Raw genomic sequence first — 24212 nt, forward strand, 5'->3', positions numbered from 1 at the left:
TTACAACTGGACACCACTCTGAATCAAGTTGGCAGACTGAATTGTTCAAAACTGCACTGAGTTTAAAACTGCACCGATGGTTTGGTTTCTTAGAAATCTCAAGCTGTGTCAGGTATGAAGCTACTACTGTGATGCATCTAGGGCAAGATTTTTCCAATGAATGCACAGATGATTTCAGTTACCTTTTAAAACACTTCATACATTTAAGGCCCAACTGGATACCCAAATTCTTCTGCTATATCTTTGAGAATATGTAAGAATAGGTTTTCTTCCCATGGAAAAAATATCTGAAAATGGTGCAATTGTTTGGCTGGAATATTTGATCAAGACATAGGAAGTTGTCTTATACAGAATCAGAGCATTGTTCCATCTACCTCATTATGGCTGACATTGATTGACAGCAGCTCTCCAAGGTTTCAGGCAGGAGTCTTTCTAAGCACAGGAACGACACCTGGGATCCTTTGCATACAAAGTGTATGCTCTGCCATTGAACTACAGCCCTTCTGCTATTATCTTCATTAGTGCCACAGATATAGTAGACAACAGTAGTGAAATGTCCTATCCTGTAGTTAAGCACCCTTCTAACTTCATATTTTGTAACTAAAACTTCTGACAGATTAATAGTTGCTTTAAAATATGTTCAGAAGTTGTAATACAAGACTTAGCGTTTGTGTTTAGTAAAGGATATTTTAAAAGATATAAAAGACAGAACTATATCCATTGACTTCACGTATCAATTGGATGATCTGTGATTAAGTAACAGTAGGGAATCCTAATGATCCCCAGTGAGACTTGTGGTAGTGCAGAGCTCTCATTTTCTACTTTGCGATGTGGAAATGACAAGTAAACATGAATGAAGATGAGGCAAATTACGATTCATTGCAGAGCAGATCCAACAATTTCTCTAATAAGAGGTTATACCACAAATTTCCAGGGAAAAGAGATCAGCCGGAAAACTGGAGAGATGGAATTTATACAGACATTTTCTATAACCATCTGAATAAGTCTTTTCTGTCCCTATAGCAGGTTATTTGCATAAGAAAGTGTGGCCTTTTCTGTATTGTATTACAGGAGAATAGTGGCTATGTTTAGGGATGTCAACTCCATAGTGTGTGTTCATATATTAAGACTGCTGGTGGTTTCCCCACTTAAAGCAGGGCTCAGGAACCTGTAGCCCTCCAGATGTTGTTGGACTCCAAGTCCCATTAGCCTTAGCAGGATGGCCAGAGGTCAGGGGTGATGGAAACAGTAGTCCAACAACACCTGGACCACTACATGTTCCCCAACCCTGACTTCTAGGATCTCTAGTTGTCTAGAGGTGGAACTTCTGCCTGGAACCTGAAGGGTAGTTTTTAGTCAGCACAGATTAGCTGTAGGGAGCACTATAACAGGTACTAGCTACTAGGTGATTCATTCATCCAGTTTGCCTACCGCTCGGCAGATATAAAAAAAGTTTAAACTTGCCATCACAATTGTTCAGCACCATTTGCTGTTCTTTTTGATTTATATATAAATCATTTTTATTAGTTCTCCAATAGGAACATCCAGTTAACAAATCCATCAAATTATAATCCAATTAAAAATGAAACAACAACAAAAAACAGCTAAATTACAATCCAAATTATTAATTATTAATTTTTCGGACATCCCATAGTCTGGACCTCTAACGTATATCTCCAATATTTTCATTTCTGCCTTCTTCTAGCACTGTTTGCTGTTCTGGCTGTCTAGTCACCGGATGACCTTGGTCCAGTCACCATGTCTCAGCCTAACCTACATCACAGTGCTGTTGTGAGGATAAAATGGGAGGAGAGAACCATGTATACTGTCTTGAGCTCCTTGGAGGATAGGTGGGAAATATATATGATCAGTAATACTAATTAACAACAACCAGAATCATCCTCACCAACATGTTATGAGTATGTGCATCATGGAAGCTAAGAAAGACAGATGAGGAAAAGACAGATGAGGACACCTCACACATATTCTTTGCCAGAATCTAGGATCAGTAAAACATGGATTACCATATACGAGTTCATAGCAGTTATTTAAACTGAGGCATTGAGAATATAATGTGGGAATCCATTCATCCTATATACATCACATTGACATCTGGCCATAGATATGGGAACTGAATGGGACTCAGGAAGACCTACCAGGTCTGTTCCCTGTTAGAGCTTCAAAGAGAATTTCAGTTCTTTTCTTCATTGTTATGGGCAATAAAGAGGCACACAGCCCTACTTCTCTCTGCCACACTTTGCTTCTGCCTCTGCCTTGTCTTTCAACTTTGGCTTGTTCTTTGGGCATTGCCATGCTACATAACCCCAGTTTACTTGCCAGTAACTGGATCTGATAGTAGTAGCATTTTTCAAGATACAGCTCAGCTTTTGCAGCACTTTCCCTCACAATTTTGGCACAGCGAAGCTATCTTCAAAACACGTCTTGTCTAACCATCTTATAGAGACCGCAGCTGGTTAGAAATGCAAAATACTCAAGGGAGTATTAATCCAGAGTTCTTGCAGAGGAAGGAATGTAGTATGGGTCTGCAGGGTTATGTTTCATGTTAGAGATGTCCTGTATTTATACTACATTTTTTTCTTTTTATGCAATCTTGCTAAAGAGGGGGTTCATAGCTAAATCCCTGAGTCCTTTCATTGGCTATAATGAAAATGCGTAGAAAAGGTTTAACGTCACTTGGGTTTCATGTTCTGCATCTACTGTCACATTCACACCATACATGTTCTTGATATGAATTAGGGTTGGTAACAAAGAGACTAAAGACATTTAGGTAACTTCAACACCATACTCATCACAGAACTACAATTCCCATCACCCTTAACAAACTATATTTCCTGGCAAGCTTTAGGGATGGTGTGGAAGTGAACTAAATATCTCTAGTCTCTCTGTCCATAGCCCAAATTCATGACAACAACAGTACCCCGATGTAGGTGTACCCCTTCACAAGTCTGCCATTGTAGAAGCCTAACTTCATGGGGAACCCCCATGAGTACAGCCAGTTTCCCGCTGCAGATGTCCAACCCTATGAAGGGCAGGCCATCAGGAATGTGATGGAAGGGGAAGTCTGGCAAGTTAGCCTTCGCTCTCTTCCTCCTTGTGATGGGAAACTTGTGAGAGGGGTAGATGCCTGAATAGGGCTACTGAGCTCTCGCCAAACCATCCTGATCCCAGGCCTCGATGTTTAAAGTTTCATTTTAGCTTCCAAACAAGACATCTAAGTTCCATTAAAAAAAGATTAAGAGATATTTATCTTCACTAGGTCCCCTCAGGCATCTGATCTGAGTGAGGAATTATATACAAAACATGCTAAATGGGGGTGACATTGCTGCTAGTCATGAATCTGGTAGAGGAGATCATTTTTCATTAACAAGATAATTACCTAAATTACTTGATTTAAATCAGCCCTTATTATTTTGTCTGAGTTGCAAGTTGTACATAAGGAGCAAATGTGTTCTGCAGAGTCAAGTGATCTTCTTAAAGTGTTGTATTATGTGCCAAATGTTTTCCCAAGTAACCTGCTAAGTGTGGTGTGTGCTAGGAAGCCAGATAGACTATATCTTCCTTTACTAAAGCACCAGGCATCCTGAGGTAGAGAATGCTCATTCATAAATTGGGGGGGGGGGGATTAGTGCCATTGCTCCAGGTCTGTTGCTCTGGGTACATTCTTTTGGGGAGGGGGTTTAAATGATAAGAGCAAGTTATGTGAAATACTGCTTGAGAGCAGTTGAACTCTCCAAGTTTCACATAATAAAGCTTATTGGTTTTATTATTTTTAATCTTTTGCTGTTGCACTGCCAAACAGATTAAGAAAATAAATATTAGTTCTTGCAAAGATGGAAACTGCAGTCCAACAATATCAGGAGGGCCACAGGTTCTTCATCCCTCTTGTAACCCAAGATTTACAAGAGTTCAAAACAAGAAATTTTTTTTAGTAGCCTTGAAATTCTGCTGCTGATAGTCCTTAGCTATGATTCTACACAGTGTCCTCCGAGTAGCAAAGTATTTACATGACCCCAAAGATTTCCTTGTTACATCTAGCTTACATCTAAGGAAAATTTTAAAAACTGGACCTTTAATAATGGTTTGTCTGCAGCATTTAAATAAAAAGGATCCTGGGTTTTTTTGTTTTGGGGTTGTTGTTTTTTTTTACTTTATAGAAGTGAATCTGACAACCTATCAGTTGTAATTGATTCAAGTCAGAATACTGACAGCCTCTCAATAATGACTTGTCAAGTCAAATTGTGCCGGGCCAGAAAAGCATATTCTGAAAGTTGCAAGCAGGCAATTAGGGTGTTTGACAGTTTTTGTTATTTAGCCATATGCGACTGCTTCAGAGAGGGCTGACAGCTCATGTGAGGTGATGCGCTCTCCGAGCTGTTGACAACCTTGCTTGGCATTCCTGTTGGCCTGAGGATATGGGGGTCTTGACACAGACCCTACAGCAGCAAACCTGTGAAGGTGCTCCTATTCATCTCACCAGAAAAGTGTTGCCTGGAGCAGATGCACAGCTGCTGAAACTTTTAAAAGTCGAATGCCTCTGGTCAATCAAATGCATCTGATCCAATGTTGTTGTGTTCTCAGCATCTAGTAATTCAGATCCTCTATATCTTATGCCAAACTATTTGGGCTGTTGGAAGCATTGCAGTGGTGTGGGGCTATTTTGAGTCCTTTGTTTCGTCTTTAGATAGGATGGCATACAAATGCAGGGCCAGCCACTGTCAGGCAGTTGCCAATGACCCAAGTCTTTAGAGGGCCTCCGCAGCTGAACTTGCTGCCAATTCAATCCTGTTTTCTTTTGTCAGAATCCCAGGGGCATGGTGGGGAATTAAAATGGCAGGTGCCAGCAGCGCTTGTCAGCTAGAATAAATTTTTACAATGCATAGAGAACTAATTTGACGAAGTCTCTTATAAATACAATAATCAAATAGATGTTTTGTAGCAGCAGCAGCAGCAGCAGCAGCCTACCACTGTCAATGTAAGGGCAGGGAAGGCAGGTAGGTAGGTGTGAGCACCACACCCAAGGGACGGAGCCCAGTCAAAGGTGTGCCAGTGGCGCTGCCATACCCAGCCCTGGCCCTATGGTGTGTTTTTTTTTTGGGGGGGGAATCAAGGAACTGTTTGTGAAATAGATGACTGCCACTTGTTTGGACTATGAATGCAAAATACACACAAATATATGAAACTCTTTTCACTGCAGTAATAAAGTTGAACTTTTGTTTTGGGTCAGCTGTTAGTCATTCTTTTATCAGAGAAGTGACACATTTTGAACCCACTCTTGTAGAAGCATACTGTGAGCATACTACCAGTTATAGCTTTTGGAGAAAGGAATAAATGAGTTGAAGCTGCAAGGTGAATAGATGTCTGAAAAGGGCTTTAGAAGTTGCAAAGTGGCTGCAGAGATCTCTGCAGGAATCTGTAGTAGCTGATCAACTGTCAGTGGGATCCTGGGCACTCACAGGAACCCGCCCTGGGGCTCATTGATTTCTGATACTATTGGTTATTTACTATAGCCACAAAAAAGGAAAAGGAAAACCTGGTTTTCATGGTTGTAGGCAGGCAGTATGAGAAAAGCAAAGAGGTAATGGGGAGGGTGGAAAAAGTAAAGGAAGTGATTTATCTGGTGCTCTTGTTATACCTGTCGTAGCATTTTTTCCAGTCTTGGAATCACTGACTGCTGGATTATAATAGCTGATATTCTACATATCCAGTTTCATGGATTCAAATTCCTGTCCACCTTCCCCACCTTTTGTGGGTGCAATATGGCTGTGTTTGGATATCAAACCAGCTCTGGGGCCCTCGGGTGAAGGGCAGGTAATAATAATGCAAAATCATAATTCAGGATGATATGATTGAGCCTGGGCAATGCTTGATGTCACACATTCTTTCTTCCCTCCCCTCTCTGGGGCATCAAGAAGCGCTTGGAAGCTTTTGCTGAATTGCAACTTTTGGTTTCAAACACAGACTGGTAAAGTTGGTCACTTCAAGCTCACTGTAGTTAACATTAACCACATTTAGTGGGTTTGCATGAAACGACAAGGTGAAGTTAAACAAATCTGGAAGTGAAAGCCATGGCAGAGGAAGAATAGGAAGGAGCATGAGCTTGAGGTTTGCTTAGGCTTGTTTGTGCTAAACTTCTATCCTGCTTTCTAAAACAAGCTGGTGCAGGTTTATTACTTGGTACCTCTGCCAGACATAAAAGTGCAGAATTTTTATTCCAAGCCAGCAGAATCCTGCTCCCAGAGTCTAACACCTGGTACAGTGGATTGGCATTGGGAACCAGCTGTGACATTTAATGCCTTTCCAACCCAGTTTGCTGTGATAGCTAGTACAGCTAGCACAGTATACCAGCATGTAAGATGGTAACTGATCTGTTCACCGTGTGGCACTTAACTGCTGCATGTGCATTTTCAGCCTTCGTTATCATGGGACAAAGGAACTAAATCTGTACAAACGTGTGCTCATTTGCAAGCTGTCGTTCTTTTCCTTTGCAAACATGGCAATGAAAGTTGGATTTGAGGTGCAGGTGAGATCAGGTTTTGGTGCCTGCTAGGCAGCTTGAGATACAAAAATGGCCACCAAAGGAAATGAGAACGAATAACAGCATCAAGAATCCCTCTCCCTGCAAAGCTGTCTCTTCTTTCTGCCAGCAGTTCACTTCCAGGGCTTAGGGAAAGCGTCTTCGTGATTGTCAGGGTTATGGTGGGGACTTGGTTTAAAAAGTAGTATAAATAATGAGGGTATTTTTTGAAGAATAGATTTGCAATAAATTGAACAGCATCATTTCAAAGGTTATATAAGAACAAATAAGCAGTTGTGTAGAAACCAAACACAAAAACAAACTCTTCTGTCCAAAAACGATGGAGTAGCAAATTCTTTATATCCTGGGACTTGGGTTCTAGGGTTCTATGGATTGCAGGCCTCTATGGAACTCAGTTTGACATTCTGTTAAAGTGGTGGCAGTTCCAGGAAGCCAGGCCCAGTCAGTTTACTTCAAAACGGAGATAGTACATCCAGAACTGCTCTCCATCATTACTTTTGGGGAGACATTTGAGAACTCGCACATCAGTGGGCTGTCTGAAATTTTGCTCTTGAAGTTATTAAAAGGGGCCAGGAACAGAAATTGGAGTTCCCAAAGAAATCAGAACTCAGCGGTTCAGCAAAGCAATTTCCTGAATTGGGACTCACAAAATGAAAGTTCAAAAGGCTGTCCATCAAAAATGCATTTAAGAAAATAAAAGGAACTATGTGTTTTTAGTGCATGCAAAAATGAATAAAGAAGATAAGGCAGCAGGGCCTTCAGCCATTGAACACATATGGTATCATTGCAAACTGCAGTATCGAAAATAATTCACACAGTAGACAAAACAAGTGAAACGTTGTCTGTTGAAGTCATGCATTTAAGGTAGTGGCTGTGAACGTGGATGAACATGCACAATTTCCCTTCTATCTAATGGTTTTCCTCATTTTTATAGGTAGGTAGGGGTGTGTGTGTGCGCGCGTGTGTGTGCATGTGTGTACGTGCGCTGTGCACGCAAAATTCAAGATATAGACCTAGGAACTTGAGAATGTGCCCAGCAAATTGCTATCTGTTGATCACTGGAGTGCAAAAACAACCTTACAGTATTAGTTCTGGCATCAGCGAAGCTCATGTAATTCAAGGCAATAAATCAGGGCCTCGTTAAATTTAAAGGAACGAAATGAGAGTCTGGTGAGGACTATCCATCATGATGCAGTCTTGTGCGCACAGGATGACCAAGTTGTTTACAAAAAGGAATTATTTAAAAAATACTCAGGTCCTAATTAAATTTCAGTGTCTACTCCCAAAAGAAACAAAATGATCAGGATTAGCAATGAGAGTAGCAAGGTAGTCCCATTTGGTTGTTTGTCATTTAGAATTTCATAGGATTATGAGGTTCTACAGAAGTTATGATGATCTCCCACTTATTCATCTTATAATGTTTCAAATTATGCTCTGCCAATAGATTTCAGGAGTGATCCAGCATAGGAGGAAGACTGAATCCTACAATCTGTTGAAAGGTTTTTATTTCACTGGTAACATTTCAGCCTCTCTTAAAAAAACCAGGAGGCTCAGAATGTGGCTGACAGCTCCTCCTCACTCTCCCAGCTAGGCTTCTGACAGAGAATTTAGTTTTCTTACAGTGCAATCCTTTCCATATGTTTTTGGACGTAAGCTCCACTGCGTTCAATGGGGCTTACTCTCTAGTAAGAGCGTAAGAAAGTATAATGCCCTCTCAGGAGAGAGCAGTGTCAATTTTTCAAGGAGTGTAATATACACATTTACTGTTATCTCAAATGCTGTGGAAAATAACATTTATCCATGCGAAGGGGAAAGAAGAGAATGGCAATTCCATCTCTGCTATCAAAGCTCCCTCAGTTGTGGATGAGTGGGTGTGAAATTTGCACAATTGTATGGTAGTTTTATTAACTACAAAAATAGTATATTGTTTCAATCTTTTTCTGATTTCATCTGGCCTTCCTTGACTTGAAAATGACGGTGCTGTGCACAGCAGGGGTATCTGCACCAGCAATAGTTGCTCATTTAGGAATATCATCAATTAATTCTCACCTCAGGCCTACCCCACTACTCTGGGAATTCACTTTATGTGCTCAAAGTAGCTGCATACTACTTTAGTTTATCTGATTATATCTCACAGCAAGTGCTTTTTCTTTGAACCCTTTTGTGGTTTGTTGTTTTCTAAGACTGCTTGGAATTGTAGCTCTGTGAGGGGAAACTACTTTTCCCAGGATTCTTTGGGGGAAGTAATGTACTTTCAATGTCCACTGGATAGACTTTAAATGTATGGTGTTGATAAGAATGAAGGTGGTAGAGTGGCCCCCAAAAAGAGGGAACTACATCACCATAAAGATGACAAAAGAGGGCACAGATTCGTATAAAAATTGCATATGTAAATGTATATGTTTTGAGATGCAAATTTGCTGTAGTTACTGTAATTTAAATAGGAAAATTAATACATAATGTAGAGAGAGAGAGAGAGAGAGAGTGGCCAGGTGACCTGTGTGCTGTCCAGGTACTAATTGTTGATGAGCAACTTCAGGGCCCCTGCCCATCTATGTTATGCTTCTTTATCTTTAAGCCAAATTCATATAGAAGATGCCTTCAAGCAGAGTAAGGTACACAACCACTCTAGAATGAGGTATTTTGTGGGAATTATTGGTGGGCATCAATTTCAGACCCTCTCAGTGTCATTATTTGGTTGGTGTTTCAATCTGTACTGCATGAGGAATGTGTGTATTCAGTTTATACCTGCAAGGTGGAGAGCAAAAAGGAACTTTAGTTAGATCTTTAAAATTTCACTTTGTAGGAACAAAAGATAATGCCCAGAATACCCAGCTACATTTGCCATCTAGTGAGCAGATAATTTGTTCCAATTCTCTTTCACCTCTCTCTAAAAGGTCTCTTGTCTAATTAAGTTGAACAATTAAGGCAATATGTATTGCCATAGATAGCTTAAATGAACAATGAACACGGACAACTATTTTGCCATTTTGGAAGTGATACATTGTCTGCTCATTAGTTTCTGAGGATGAGACAAGTCTCAGTGTTAAAAAGATGTTGGTGCTGACTTGACAATTTTAAGTAGTGCTGCTTACAGTGATTTTTTTTTAAATCTCCTTGTGATTCCACAGCATTTTGTACCCAAAAAGGGAAAAAAGGTGTTTTGTTGAGCAAAGTCCAGCTCTAGAATGCAAGTAATGGGGATGATTCTGCAGTCCTCACTGAAGAACACTCTCTTCATAGCTACTGATGTTGGCAGACACGTTCTCTTTTCAGTATAAGGTTTGCAGTGCAAAAGCATGAAGGGAAACTGTTCTTAAGAAATGTAGAACTTATTAAATTCTGATGATGGTGGTGGTGGTAATTTTTAAAGATGACACATACGAGTTGTGTGATTATAGTAATGTCTAGACACCAGTATAATCACTACATATAATCCAGGATTGTGGCCCTAGGGTAGGCTGTTATCTAAGAGTATGAGCTGAGAGTTGGGTCAATCCATGGGCCAAAATTATCTTTGGCCATGAACTCTCCAACCCCACCATTTTACAATATTTATTTATTTCATAAAATCCATAAGCTGCTTGATTGGGGGGGGGGACTGCAAAGAGGTTTACAAAAAGATAAAACAATAAAATCAAGAAAGATTCACAACCATGTTTTAAAGCATGCAGAAATTAAAATACTGCTGCCACATTAAATGATTGACTTTTTACGAACTCAGTTATCTGGGGATAAAGGGGAATATGGAGAGAATAATCCTAGCCTATCTTTCGGGGCTTGGGTTACTCAGAGTTGATCCATTTACATTAATGGACCTAACTTTGCCATGCTTTTTCATTTCATAAGGTCTATTGTGTTTAAAGCTTAGTTGACTACCACCCTATGTATCTGAAATTCTATGAACACACAGTGGCTGCAGTTATAACTTCACTGACGAGAGAATGCTCCTATGTCCCATCGCACTCATTAGGGCCTACTTTTGAGTGAATATGCTTAGAATTACACTGAAAAATGTTACATAAATACCTTGTATTTTAATAGTCTGTTGGAAACTGCCCAGAGTGGCTGGGGAAATTATCATCATCATCATCATCATCATTTTTTATTTGTATGCCACCTTTCCACAGTTAAAAAAACAATGCTCAAGGCGGCTTACAGCATAACAAGATTTACATAATTACAAAAGTCATAAACAATAAATAAACCACATCAAAAAAAAAATACACAACCAAATGGGAAACAATTTCCACATAAATCAAAATCTAAAACTAAGAATACACCATTCATATCAGAGTTTAAAATGACATAGGTAAAAAAAAACAAACACCCCCCCCCAAAAAAACAGAGCCCTCTCTGCCCAAAAGCAGCAGTGGCAGCAGTCCTTTATTATTATTATTATTATTATTATTATTATTATTATTATTAAAGAGGTTACATGTACAAAGTCACGAGCTTTGCTGAACCTTCCACTCCCTCATGCCCCCCTTACTTGAACACACATCCTACACTTTTAATTTCTCCCACACAGCTTTCAGTTCAACAGGAGGCTTCCAGAGCACAGGTAAATGAAAATAACCAGTTTTGCAGATTTTTCATACAGATTGTGCCGGTAAACTTAAGTGTTTCTGCTTTGCAAAAGTGGAAAGAGGCTGAAAAACAAATCCTGTCAAGAAATGGAAAACTCTTGTGATTATTTGAGATTCTGCATCTTTATGCCAGCCTTCCCTAACCTGGACTGTAACTCCAATGTGCTCCAGCCAGCATGACCAATGGTTAGGGACCGTTGTTATGTGGTCTCAGCGGCCGCTCCCAGTCACCAGTCTAGCTGCCACATTCTGGATTAGTTGGCGTTTCCCAGTCACCTTCAGAGGTAGCCCCACACAGAGCACATTGCAGTAGTTTTGTCATAGTGTAGCCTATCACTTTCCAATGAAGTTGGGACAATTTCTCAAAGAATACAGTATGTGGTAAAACATAATTAATAATGATCCCATTTCAATTAGTCGTTCAAGTAAGTTGGCAGTTGGTTTGCTTGCCTTGAAAGGTTAATGCTACAGCTATCGCGAAGGCTGGCTAATTTCATGCGGATTTATTTCTATTAAAAACTCTAATCAATTTATAGTCGCAATACTTAATTTTTTAAAAGACTGTAGGTTGGCTGAGTGACTGCACTCTGATTACTTTATAATGAATATTTTTTCCTGGTAAATGAGCAATTTTTTACTTGTCAAAATTCAGTTTTGTGCCCTCGGATTTAGCATTTTGATTCTGTATTCATAGTTTGTTTTATTAATTGTTTGGATATATTTGGCTATGCTGAGCTGCACAGGCATGCATAATACATGGCACATTATGCATGATATTTTCCTAAGTGACAAGCTCCAGTTACTCTCCAGTAAATACAGTATCTGTCACATAAGAAAGTGGAGTGTTGTTAAGAGTACTCTTAGATCTCTAACAATTATCTCAACTGTTGAAAAAAGAAACCACTGTTTAAATTACTATGCTATGCCGTGTATAGCAATTTAAGGGATTAAATTCCAATATGTAAGTACTCCTAAATACATTCCTGATGTAACGAATCAGAGCAGTGGGTACATTTATTATTTCTTATAAGGAAAATAGTGCACATTTCTCTCTCCTATAATTTCATAATTGGTGTTTTAACAAATAAGTCAAAAAGGCCTCCAATCCAATTTTAAATTGCAAGCACAGAACCATATTTGGAAAACCACAAAATAATACCAGTAAAGCTCTGGCATATTTTGGAAGCTTCTAAATTCCATTAATGTATTCCGGAATGAGGTTGTTGAATGAATGTTCTAGACTTAATGACCAGACTAAATTTATTCTGAAAGTGAACCCTTTCCAAGAAGATTCAATAGCAGGACATTTCCAAAACATTTGCAGCAAAGTAGCTTGTGGATCATCACATTTCCAACATTTATGATTTTTATAAAGTTCATCTCAAAATGTATTCTGGGAGACCAATGAGAATGAAATATTACTTTTATTGAATGAGCCAGCTGGGGATTTAAGGAGTGCCATTGTTGCATCAAATTTGGCCATGAATACAATACCAAATCCACTCCTAAGTAGGAATGCTGAGAAAACTGCTTAAAAACCTTTAGGGTGCAATTTTATGGACGTTGGGAGGGCAGCATCTCAGGAGCCATATGATCCAACTTTCTCTCTAAGGGTGCAAGAGAGAGCCCCCACATTTGGAGAGGAAGATCTGACATTGGATGCCTCCTCTGTAAAAGGTCCACAGCTAGTTCCTCTCTGACTTCAAAGCTGTGACATCAGAGCAGGCAAAGAGCAAGCATTCTGGGGACATCCCGGGAGAGGCAGATCCACAGTCGTCCTGCTCCCCAGGCATGCCCCCAGAGCAGGGCACAAACCACGCCTGCCTTGGAGCTGGTGTGATTTATTCCTCTCCCATTGGAACCAAAGGGAAAGAAAGTGTTTCTGCAGCAGAAGGGGACTTGGAGAACAGAAAGGAAGTGCATCCCCCCACTTTTTAACCTGCCAGCATGAACCAAGCAGGGTATTAGGAAAAGAACGTTTGTCTTCCTTTGGTTCCTCTACTTCCTTCTGATTGCTCTGTTGTAGTGGCGTAGCGTGGGTTATCAGCACCCGGGGCAAGGCAAGTAATTTGTGCCCCCTAACCCATGGATTTGCGCCCCCTAACCCGTGGATTTGCGCCCCCTAACCCGTGGATTTCCCTAACCCCCAGATGTTGCGCCCGGTGCGGCCGGCACCCCCTGCACCCCCCACGCTACGCCACTGCTCTGTTGGCATTCTATCAAAGGCAACAAAAATGTAAGGTAAGTGAGCATAGGGTTGTCACCTTAAATGTAATCATCACCATGTTGGTGTCATTTTTTGTAAACCCTGTTGAGGTTTCATTGCAATCAAGCGGTATATCCAAGTGTTGTGAAATTAAAATATCTCTCAGCTTTAAAATAAAACTTGCCTTGTTTTAATGGATTGTACATCAGGCACTCTTGGAGCCTTTTCAGGTGCAGGGTGGGGTGAAAATGCTCTAATTATTCTTTAAAAAGGAAAGGAAATGATATGTTTTGCTAATCTAGAATGGGCTCCAGTTGAGAGTGCACAGACCTCCCCAAAGTGGAGTGCAACAAGCGCTTAAAATTCCCCTGAATTTTAAATGGTGGTGGGGATGTAGACGGAAAGAGGCTGCTGTTCAGGAATAACTTTGGAAAGCTGCGCTGTGTGCATTCAGGCCTCTGCAGGCATATAAAAAAAGCTCTCTGGACTATTATATTAATCAGTGCACACATTGCAGCACACTGAGCCTGAAATGCAGCAGCATACACAGCTAATCTGTAGAAAAGTCTGTTGTAGATGCTGAATGCAAAATCGATAGCATGGCTGTTGTATTGTGGAAAGGCACAGCGTGTAGTTCTGCAGGAACAGGGATTGTTATTTATGTATTATATGAAAAATAGTCCTGATTCCTGCAGGATTCCAAGCACAAAGCAGTTCTTCTAGTGCTATTGTTCTCTTGTTTTGAGATGCATCTATTCAAAAGAAACCTGTATTTAGAAGGCATAGTGAAAACTCTAATTGTTATGGCCACATTTGCACCTAATCTGACTGCATCTCTGCCTGTGAGCTTACCTGTGGTATGTGGGTGCTTCATTGTATGCCGTGGTCTGTCACTGCTTAATAGAAAACCAACAGGAATGTTACCAAATTGGTTTTCCTGCATGCCTTTAAGCTATTAAGTTTCCAGAATGGAAATAAATCAATATTTGTGTAAGAACAGAAGCTGATCTGCATATTTGCTGATGAATGGAGCACAGAGGCTTTCCCCTCAGACTTCTAGCATGCATAATGATTCATACCCATGGCAAATAAAAGAAGATCCATGAAGCTGATTTTGTTCTAATGTGGCCTTTTCTGTCCCCTGATATACCCATAGCTCACTTCCACTAAAGGTATATGCAACAAAACGGAAGCCGTGATACTTTATACATGATGGTGTGCGTGGCTACTCAACATCTTTTTCCTATGTGGAAATGACTTCAAAATAGGGAAATGAAATAGCCTTTAGGAGGCTAAACTGAAAATCAAGAGTTCATGCTAGCCCTGGGAATAAGAGAAAGAAATTCAGTGGCCATGTGGACAGTTTATCAGGGTCCTTTTTGTGTGTTACTGATGCACACATGCACTCCTGCACCCTGGAAAACATCGTACAAAAGGGGTCTGGATACAACCATAGGTAAATCAAATTTGCTCTTTTGCTGTGTTTTATCATTGCACTTAAAGTCACATGCCTGGTACTAAATCTCCACACAAAAACAATCATGGATGCACATTAACAATTGTTTGCTGGTTGTGGCTGTTTTTGGCATTAAAAAAATCAATTTAAACTTGCACCATTGTTAATGCGGGTTGTGGGAAGAGCTCTCTGTTCGTGGTGGCCACACCTGAGTTTTTGGTCCTGATGCAGCTGCTTTTGCACTTAGACACAATAGCCGGCCTGACTCCACAGTCCTACTAAGAAGCATAGCTGCAGTTTTTCATTCCGCACCATGGACCACATTATGACGGTGAGCTGCATTTGCCGTGTGTGCCTGAATGCTCTTTAAAGGCGACAGAAACTGATGTATTCTTATTTTAAAGACCCATGTCTCCTATTTCCCAAGGGGCACATCCTTGGCATTATGCAAATAACATAGAGGCATTCATGAATTCATATTGTCAGTTTCATACTCTGCACCTGAGGCAGCATTAGGCTTTGAACTGCAACTCTTCCATCAAAAAAAGCAACTCATTAACACTACCTTATCAGCTTAAGCGAACATTACCCATCTGGATGTGAAGTCTCCAAAGGAAGATTCATTTTGCAAGTGAATGTCTTCAGTACAGGGAAGTGTGAAAGCATATTTATTAAATAAATGAATTAGAATCTTCTTCCTTGCATAGATTTTTTTTTGGGGGGGCGCGACCATCTGAGGCTATTAAATCTATATATTTGAACCTTACTTATTAGGGAACTTCTATCTCACCTTTTCAGTTCCATAGAAAACTTCAAGGTGTGGCTCCCATCCTATAAACAATCTAAGTAAAGAACCAATTTAAACAAAGCATGGAACAAGAACATTGGTCCACTAGAGCATATGAAGACCCTGTTGGATCAGACCATTTGGTCCATCTGGTTTACATCCTGTTTCCCCCAGTGGCTGATCAGGACATGAAGACATGGTTGCACCCCAGCAGCTGGTATTCTCCTAGTGTCCAAGAAGGATTGGATCTGGACAATTTTATCAGCAAAGAATCGTGCTGGAGCCTGCTACACAGTGACAACTCTGCCTTCAAGGCTCTCCCAAATTCAAGGTCCTAGTGCCTACATTTAAGGCCCTTCACGACCTAGGCCACCATACTTTGAACTGCCTCTCTTTGTTCAAACCTTCAAGCTAACTGTTGTCATCACATCAAGCTTCACTTCACTTCCCTCTCATCTCGGGAAGCGAATTCATCAGCAGGTGAATCCTGCTGTGATTGCCCAATGCTCTAGAATCACTTTCAGAATGAGGTTAAAAATTGCATATCCCCGGTGCCATTCCAGAGGGCTTGTAAAACACACCTATCTTTTATCAGCATTCATGGCTTGGAGAAATATGACGGCCCTGGGCTATAGTTGCAAGGATTGTTATTTTTGCAAATGGCATTGGGTTCAACTAAAAATTATTATTTAGTAATGCACATTCCTAGCTTGGCTATTCAAGATTGTTTCACTTTTTTATTTTTACTGGAAATAGCAGATGGGTTTGTCTTTTTTAGTTTTGGTATATTTTTCTTTCTTGCAAAGAACAAATTTCAGTGGACAAAAATTTCAACACAAATAGTTATAAGGGGCAGGTATAAGATTCACTGGCATTCCTAAGACATAGGATTAAACTCTTTGTGCATATTTAGAATCTGAATCAGATAGTATGTATCTATACCAAAGTCTATTCCAGAATCAGTGTATTATGAGAAAAAATGGGGAGGACAAGGAGATGACAACGTGGGAAGCTATGAAATCTGGCCTTGAGTTGCACTTTCTCATTATTATTATTTTTACAAATTGATACTGATTGGGATGTCAACTTTTCCCCAACACCCACCCGAAAGAGGTTTGCAGGTCAGCCTTCATAATGATATGAGTTGCTACAGCTATATGGTTTTGCTTGTTAACCATATTCTTTTATGAAATCCAAAGTGAAGGCAGTAGGTTCAAAATCTTTATAGTGGGAAACATAGTATCGATGATAAAATTGCATTATTAAAAAAACACACACAGAAAGAAGCTGTTTCATTATTCTTGAAGATGGGAAGCCAGGTTGTCAAGGCTGAGAAATCTGCTCAAGGGAGAAGATCAAAACATTCCTACATGAGAAAAATAAAAGGCTTGGCAGCAAAACAGAACCATCCAGCCATAGAAAGGTATGGCGTTTAAAAAACCAGACCCCCTTAAGTAGGATTTGCTGCTTAAAGTCTCCCAGCTTAAGAAAGATACAATTATGGCTGTGTTGGCTCCCATATTGGGCCCATAAGATCTTTATGTGAAAGATTTACTTGGCGTTTACTACTTTACTTTCTGTGATAGAAGAGAGAGTTGGGGGTGGGAAGAAATGAAATGTTTGAGCTTGTGTTGGTGTTTTAATTGTAAGGTTTACGTAGTCCAGTCTATAGAATTCGCCAAGGATATCTGCCAGAACTCTCTAGCCATAAGCCCCATGTACCCATAACCATGCATTCCAAAAGAAGTGATTTTAAAGCAACCAGGTTATAGTTCACTCCAGAGCAGATCTGAGGAGCACGCAGGGGGTGGGGGACTGGATGTGGGGAGGGGAAGAGAAGAGAAACAATTAGTTCCATTGTGCAAGCCAATTTCCATTATGCAAGCAGATGGACATAACTGGATGCTTCCCTAACATAAATTTACGGAGTTGGGCATTTTGTTACATCCAGTTGGGCCAGTGTATTCTGCAGTTCCAGTTCTGCATTTTGTAGTGCACATGGCATGGTGCAAAAATGGCAGCCCCAGACCCTGTTAGAGAAAGGAATGTGAAGAGTATGAATTGTATGAAAGAAGTGGATTGACTGAATATGAGATGGAAAGGTTAAGAACAATGATGGAGTCATTTGTAGAATGCAGTATCTGTGGAATGTCAAAAGTGTCACGATAGGAAAAGAAATTGAAATAGTGATTGTGTAATTCTAGTGGGGATAATATACCAAAACTAAAAAAGTACGCCGTACAATGAAACATCACAAAATGCCATTCTAAATGGCAGTATACTGACTGGCTGAAATTGGCTTCTGATTATCACTTGCTACAGCGATTAGCGTATCAGTGTCTCTTTTTAAAAGTCCCCTGACATTCGTAGCTGGCGTTTTCACGTTCCTTTGTCTGAAGAAAGTATAAAGGAAAACAAAATGAAATTAGCTGTTCTCTTAGCCATATTCAGGTAGCAGGTTTTGGCCATTTGGGAACTATGCTCCTTTATTTTACAAGGAAGTAATGTGGATTCTGTACTTTTTTGTTCTTTATACTTAAAAGGTGTACTAGAAACATTTAAGATCTGATTCCCTCCCACTTCTAGTGTTCACCCTAATGCAGCTGGCATTTCAGTAGACAGTCTATTAGGGTAAAGTTCAAAGTGATGAATGGGCAAGTAATAGAATATATCTTTTACTTAACAGAAATAATTAGATTATTTGATAGTCCTGTACAAAATTGTGCTGAAATCATTTTTAGCCAAAAATATGTTGAACTCCCTTGTGATATTTTTTTTAATGAAACTTTTGTTGCAGTGCTGGCATTGAAAATTCTGTTTAATAATGCATCAGACATATTTTTGAATTACCTTTTATGTAACTCACAAGAGCACCAGGTATTAAAATATCAGAATAAGCTGAAACAGAACTGGAAAATGAAGGTAAAAGATGGTTGTGGGGCTAAAATACTCTCTGAGTAGATAACGTAGCAGTATCAGGAAATGATATAAACATTATTTATTTCAGTTTGGTTCAGGGTTTCCCAAATTTGGGTCTCCAGGACCACAACTCCCATCATCCCTAGCTAGCATGACCAGTGGTCAGGGATTATGATCAGACGAGATCGGGTGTGTTCAGGGTAGTATGGCTGTAGACAGTAGCAAGGGATTATGGGAAATGTAGTTACAGGGAACCAGACAGAGGGCCTTCTCGGTAGTGGCGCCCGCCTGTGGAATGCCCTCCCACCAGATGTCAAAGAAATAAACAACTATCTGACTTTTAGAAGACATCTGAAGGCAGCCCTGAATTGGGAAGCTTTTAATATTTGATGAATTATTGTATTTTAAAATTTTGCTGGAAGCCACCCCGAGTGCCTGGGGAAACCCAGCCAGATGGGTAGGGTATAAATACATTGCTATTATTATTATTATTAATCCAGAAACAGCTGGAGACCCAAGTTTGGGAAACCTTGGTTTGGTTAGTCATCTTCAACCATTTCCCAGCAGAGCAGATAATGTGGACCAAACAAGAATTTGTTGACTTTATCTTCAAAAGTTTATGCATGTGTCTGTACAGGCAACCTTTGACATATCATTGTGATTCAGATAATAAGCTGCTTATTTTTCCTTCTTACAAATGTAGGTATAATTAAGTTGAAACAATCTTTCTTTGATGAATACTTCATTTACAGTAGTAATAAGTAGAAGCCATCATAGAAATTAGTCTGTCACTCAGGCAGACTCTTGTTAACCTGTCTGCAACTATGTACAGTAAACAAGGTTCTTCCATTTTCTAATTGGAAGCAACATCTGATTAGGAAGGGAGCTCAGTGTTAGAAATGCACTAACTCACAAAGGACTTTGGTGGTTGTGTTGTATCTAGTCAAAGGATGGTGACAGATATATATATATATATATATATATATATATATATATGGAAATGTTTCTAAAATGCTTTGAAATATAGCATCATGTCAGCGATACTGCAAATATATAATCTGTGTGTCTGTTAATACAAATGCAGTAAATTACATTTATGAATATACAGATATGTGAAAAGCATGGTGTTAAACTTGCTTTAAGTCTGCTGAGGTATTTAGTTCCTTTCCTAAGAGAATAGACTTTAAGCCTATATTGGGGCATATTTACTGCCATGTGTGGAGTTTGCGGAGAAAGCCATTTTTCAACACTTGGGGAGAGATGGACATAGTGCAGTGATCTGTTGAATAGTCTTTGAATTGGAAAATTAGCACCATTTTCTGTTCTGTGGTGACAGAATTACTTTATTTATATAGCTTTGCCTTTTGAATGGAATGAATTAGGCTTCAGTGTTTAGTAATTTATGTGGGCCAACAGACATGAAGAGTGAAGCAGTGTCCACTTAGACTTCTATAATCTCACTCAAGTCAATGGCCACTTAATGAAACCACACCATTTATTGAATTCTCCTTAAAAGCTCTGTGGCCATTCAACAGCTATTTTAACAGATTTGTCAGCGCGTACCTCAGCAGATGCAGATGTGCAATTAAGCTGTTTTTCTTGTATAGTATTTTAAAATTTGTAGCACACAGCACTTGGGCATTTTTTTAAAGTATAGTAGTTGAGAAATTATACCATAACTAATTATATATATGCCTTTCTGATTTAGTGAGAGGCCAACATTTATTTGAAATGATCTTGCCTTGTATAATTTCTAAGAATTTTCAAAGCCTCTCCCAAAACAATAAAATCAAAAACAATATTAAAACCATCTAACAAATGCAGCATGAAAGCAAAAAAAGCAACTATCAAGCAATAAATAACATTTTATATTAATGCTGTGTTGCTTTTCCTATTTTGTTGTTGTATTGTGACATTAAAATAAAAACAGTTAAATATAAAATATAAATAACAAAAGAAATAGTGTCAAATTACTAATTTCTAATATCACGTATGAATAATCTGTGCAAATCTGAAGCCTGGAGTAAGAGTTTAAAAACAGAGACATCATTTGGAAAGAGCTGAGGGATTCGCAGGTGTTTCATTTTATTAATACAACTGCAGAGAAAGTCTTACACGACCGGGGGGGGGGGGGGGGCATGTCAAGCAAGAAAGCAATACGGTTTTAAAGGCCTTTTGGGGTAACAAGTCAAGAGCTTCTGTGCTTTGTAGTCTGCAGTGCTTCTTTGATCAAGTCAAGTACATTTCTTGAAAGGTTACAGTATATTCTTCTAAACTTTTAATATTCTTTCACAGACTCAGACAAATGCCAGCCCTTTGGCAAAAGCCTTCACACTAATCAAGTGCCATCACAGACGGGCAATTAATTTTTATCCTTAGGTCTTATCAGAAAAAAAGAGAAACTGATTTGTACTAATCTTAACCGTTCCCTGTGGTGAGAGAGTCAGTTTGTCAAAGAAGCAGATTCTAGTATAGGCTGAAACCTCAACTAGTATGAGCTGTTATGTTCCACGACATTCCACAGACTGGTAACTTCATACCTGTCAACTGTCCCAATTTAAACGGGACATCCCAAAGTTACAGAAGCCATCCCAGCGTCTGATTGGATCCGGGGATGTCCTATTTTGGCTCCCTTGAGAGTGTGACGCCCAAAGGCACACGTTTTGGGGAGCTATGCTTATGCCTGAGTCATCTGACTCCCACAAGAGCATGATTCCAAAAGACGTACGTCCCATTTTCCTCTACGGGATGTTAGAGAGCATGTGTCAGCTGTACCATAATGATTTACACATATTATCATCCCCATTGTCTTATATGGTCCTTTTATGTGTTCTACATTGTCTTTTATGGTGCCTTCGTAAAACAGTTTCTCACAAAAGCTTTTGTAAGGATCTCCATTTTGACAATACTTTTGTTTGGACTTGATCCATCCCTGAACTTTACTGTATGTTAACAAAGCAGCGTTAAATAGCTGCGTTCAGGTCAGTGTGGGAAGAACATCACCAGAATGAATCATAACATTTACCAAATGTTGCAAGAAGATAAGTAATTTCAGTGGAAGATTCATCTGCCGATGAAATGGATTGCATATTGCTTATTCATAAAGAAACAAGGAGCAAATTCTTCCTGTGTGCATTAAGGATTTAATGTGATTATTTTCCAAGTTTGGGGGGGGGGGGGGACACACTTTTTCTCAATTCAGTCACAAATAACACTTTTTGAAGAGCCAGAAATGACACATGGTTTCAATATTATCTGAAAAATATCATTTTGACATATATTCTTTGTGCTGATTGGCTCTTTTTTAATTGCAGCTTTTTGTTTTGTTTCAAAACCAAAAGTATTTGATTCAGCTGCTTTGAGCATTTGTCTTGAAAATGCTTTCATAGTGACAGATGTTTTGCATCTAGATGTTTGTGAATACATCTGAAAGCAAGGATGCTGTCCAGGATGTCCCCCTCCCCTTGAAAGTGTTCCGAATGTAAATGAATGACAGGCCCCAAAATGCTGAAATGTTCAATTTTAATCTATACTGTCAGGATAGCAGTCTTTAAGTTCTGCTTTGATTTATGCGTCACACATGTAATAATTGATGTTGCCATAACAGAGTTTTGTAATCAACCCGTTTAAGAATTGATTCAACTAAGGAAATGACGAAAAGCCTGACTTAAGCACACAAATAGGGACTGTGCATATTTTCTACTTGTGTTCACAGAATGCATGTAGAATTGTAGCAGGTGGGACGCAGGTGGCGCTGTGGGTTAAAGCCTCAGCGCCTAGGGCTTGCCGATCGAAAGGTCGGCGGTTCGAATCCCTGCGGCGGGGTGCGCTCCCGCTGCTCGGTCCCAGCGCCTGCCAACCTAGCAGTTCGAAAGCACCTCCAGGTGCAAGTAGATAAATAGGGACCGCTTACCAGCGGGAAGGTAAACGGCGTTTCCGTGTGTGGCTCTGGCTCTGGCCAGAGCAGCGATGTCACGCTGGCCACGTGACCCGGAAGTGTCTCCGGACAGCGCTGGCCCCTGGCCTCTTAAGTGAGATGGGCGCACAACCCCAGAGTCTGTCAAGACTGGCCCGTACGGGCAGGGGTACCTTTACCTTTACCTTTACCTATGCCTCCGGTCTCTCACCCTTCACCTTACACACTCAGCTTCCTAAAAAAGGCTACATGTGTGCAAACTGTATGCTCCAGGGACTCAGCTGCATATATATGTACAAACAACTTGTGTTTACTCTTTCAGAAATTACTCTGGATGCATGAAAATGTGAAGTTAGAAAGTGCAATCTGGGTGCTGTGGATTTGTGGCTTGTTGGATTGGCGCAATGGTGTTCAAGATTGTACCTAAAAAAATCAGCTTCCTTATCTGTTAGATTATCTGACCATATATTTAAAGTTCTAAGTGATCTCTGTGGCTTGGCACACCTTTTAATGTCTTAGGCTGGTCTGAAAACTGCAACTCATCCTTGGATGAAGATCACCTGGCCATAGTTATCCTCACATTTGTAACAGCATATTAGGTTATTGCACTATGTCACAGTGGGGGATATCTTTTTAAACTTTATTTTTCAGTTTCTGAAAAAATATTTATAGTAAACAATCCCCATATAACCCACACCCAAGAAATATTCCATGTATTTTGTAAATTGTCTAGTCAAACAATAAGCAGGTTGGTGCAATGATTTATTTATTTATTGAAATATTTGTTATTAGTTTTTACAAGAACAAATTTAAAATAATAATTGGGGGGGGGACTTTTGACATATCCATATATGAGATCTGCCCCCCCTGAAATATTTTGTTGGTGCAATCATTTAGACGTTGGAGATGTCTTTGAGGGCTGTTCGGAAATGAAAGTTAACTCAAAATGCCACAGGATGCTTATTAATTGGGGCTGGAAGTATGAAACATACATCATCAGTTCTCAAAAAGCAATGCAATCTCCTAACCCTGTTTTTGAGCTTTTAAAGTAATGAACCACTTGGGACCTGGGTGCTTAAAGGGAGGCCCCCTCTTTCATGAACCTGCCTTGGTTTATAGATGTTCCTCTGAGGCCCAGCTGTGGGTCTTCAGAGGTCCAAGTGAAATAAAACAGGTAGTTCCTAGAATAGGGCCTTTCAAGTCATAGCTGTCAACTTTTCCCTTTTCTTGCAAGGAATCCTATTCGGAATAAGGGAATTTCCCTTCTAAAAAGGGAAACGTTAACAGCTATGCTTTCAAATTGTGGTCTGGAATTCTCTGTCCAGAGAATTTTCTCTGGTTTTGTTACTGCTTCCATGTCATTACTAGATGGATTTTATTTTTATCTAACCAGACTGGGTTGTTGTTGTTTTTTATTAAAAACAATCTTGTTGTTTGATTCTGCTCTGCTGTGACATTTAGCACTAACTATAGTTTCTGTGAACCATTTTGTTGCTTCTTATTGTTGTAAGCTGTTCCGAGATCTTCAGTAGAAGAGCAACTACTATTTTAAATAAGTAAATAAAAGAAGTGCTCTGTGGGTGTTTATTCCCCATGTCATGAATGTAACTCCTTATGTATAGGTAAGAACAGGGAAAACTTGAGAGAGCCCAGAACTTTGTTAAGGCATAAGAGTTGATTTTTTTTTTTAAGTTTGTTTAATTAAAAGAATGAGAATGCTGTTTTATTTGACACAAGTCTATGCACAAGAATTTTAATCAGTTGAAAACTCAGATTGGGGGCT

The 24212-nt window shown here is 39.6% G+C and overlaps 1 protein-coding gene across 9 annotated transcripts in view; it reads left to right on the forward strand.

Moving 5' to 3' along the window:
• The window catches only part of SMYD3 (SET and MYND domain containing 3), a gene marked incomplete at its 5' end in the record, with an annotated part of 352491 nt that overhangs the window by 222286 nt on the left and 105993 nt on the right, over positions 1-24212 (forward strand). The window lies entirely within an intron of this gene.

The sequence above is a fragment of the Podarcis cretensis genome (genome assembly GCF_951804945.1).
Source record: "Podarcis cretensis genome assembly, chromosome: 3".
Lineage (NCBI taxonomy): Eukaryota > Metazoa > Chordata > Lepidosauria > Squamata > Lacertidae > Podarcis > Podarcis cretensis.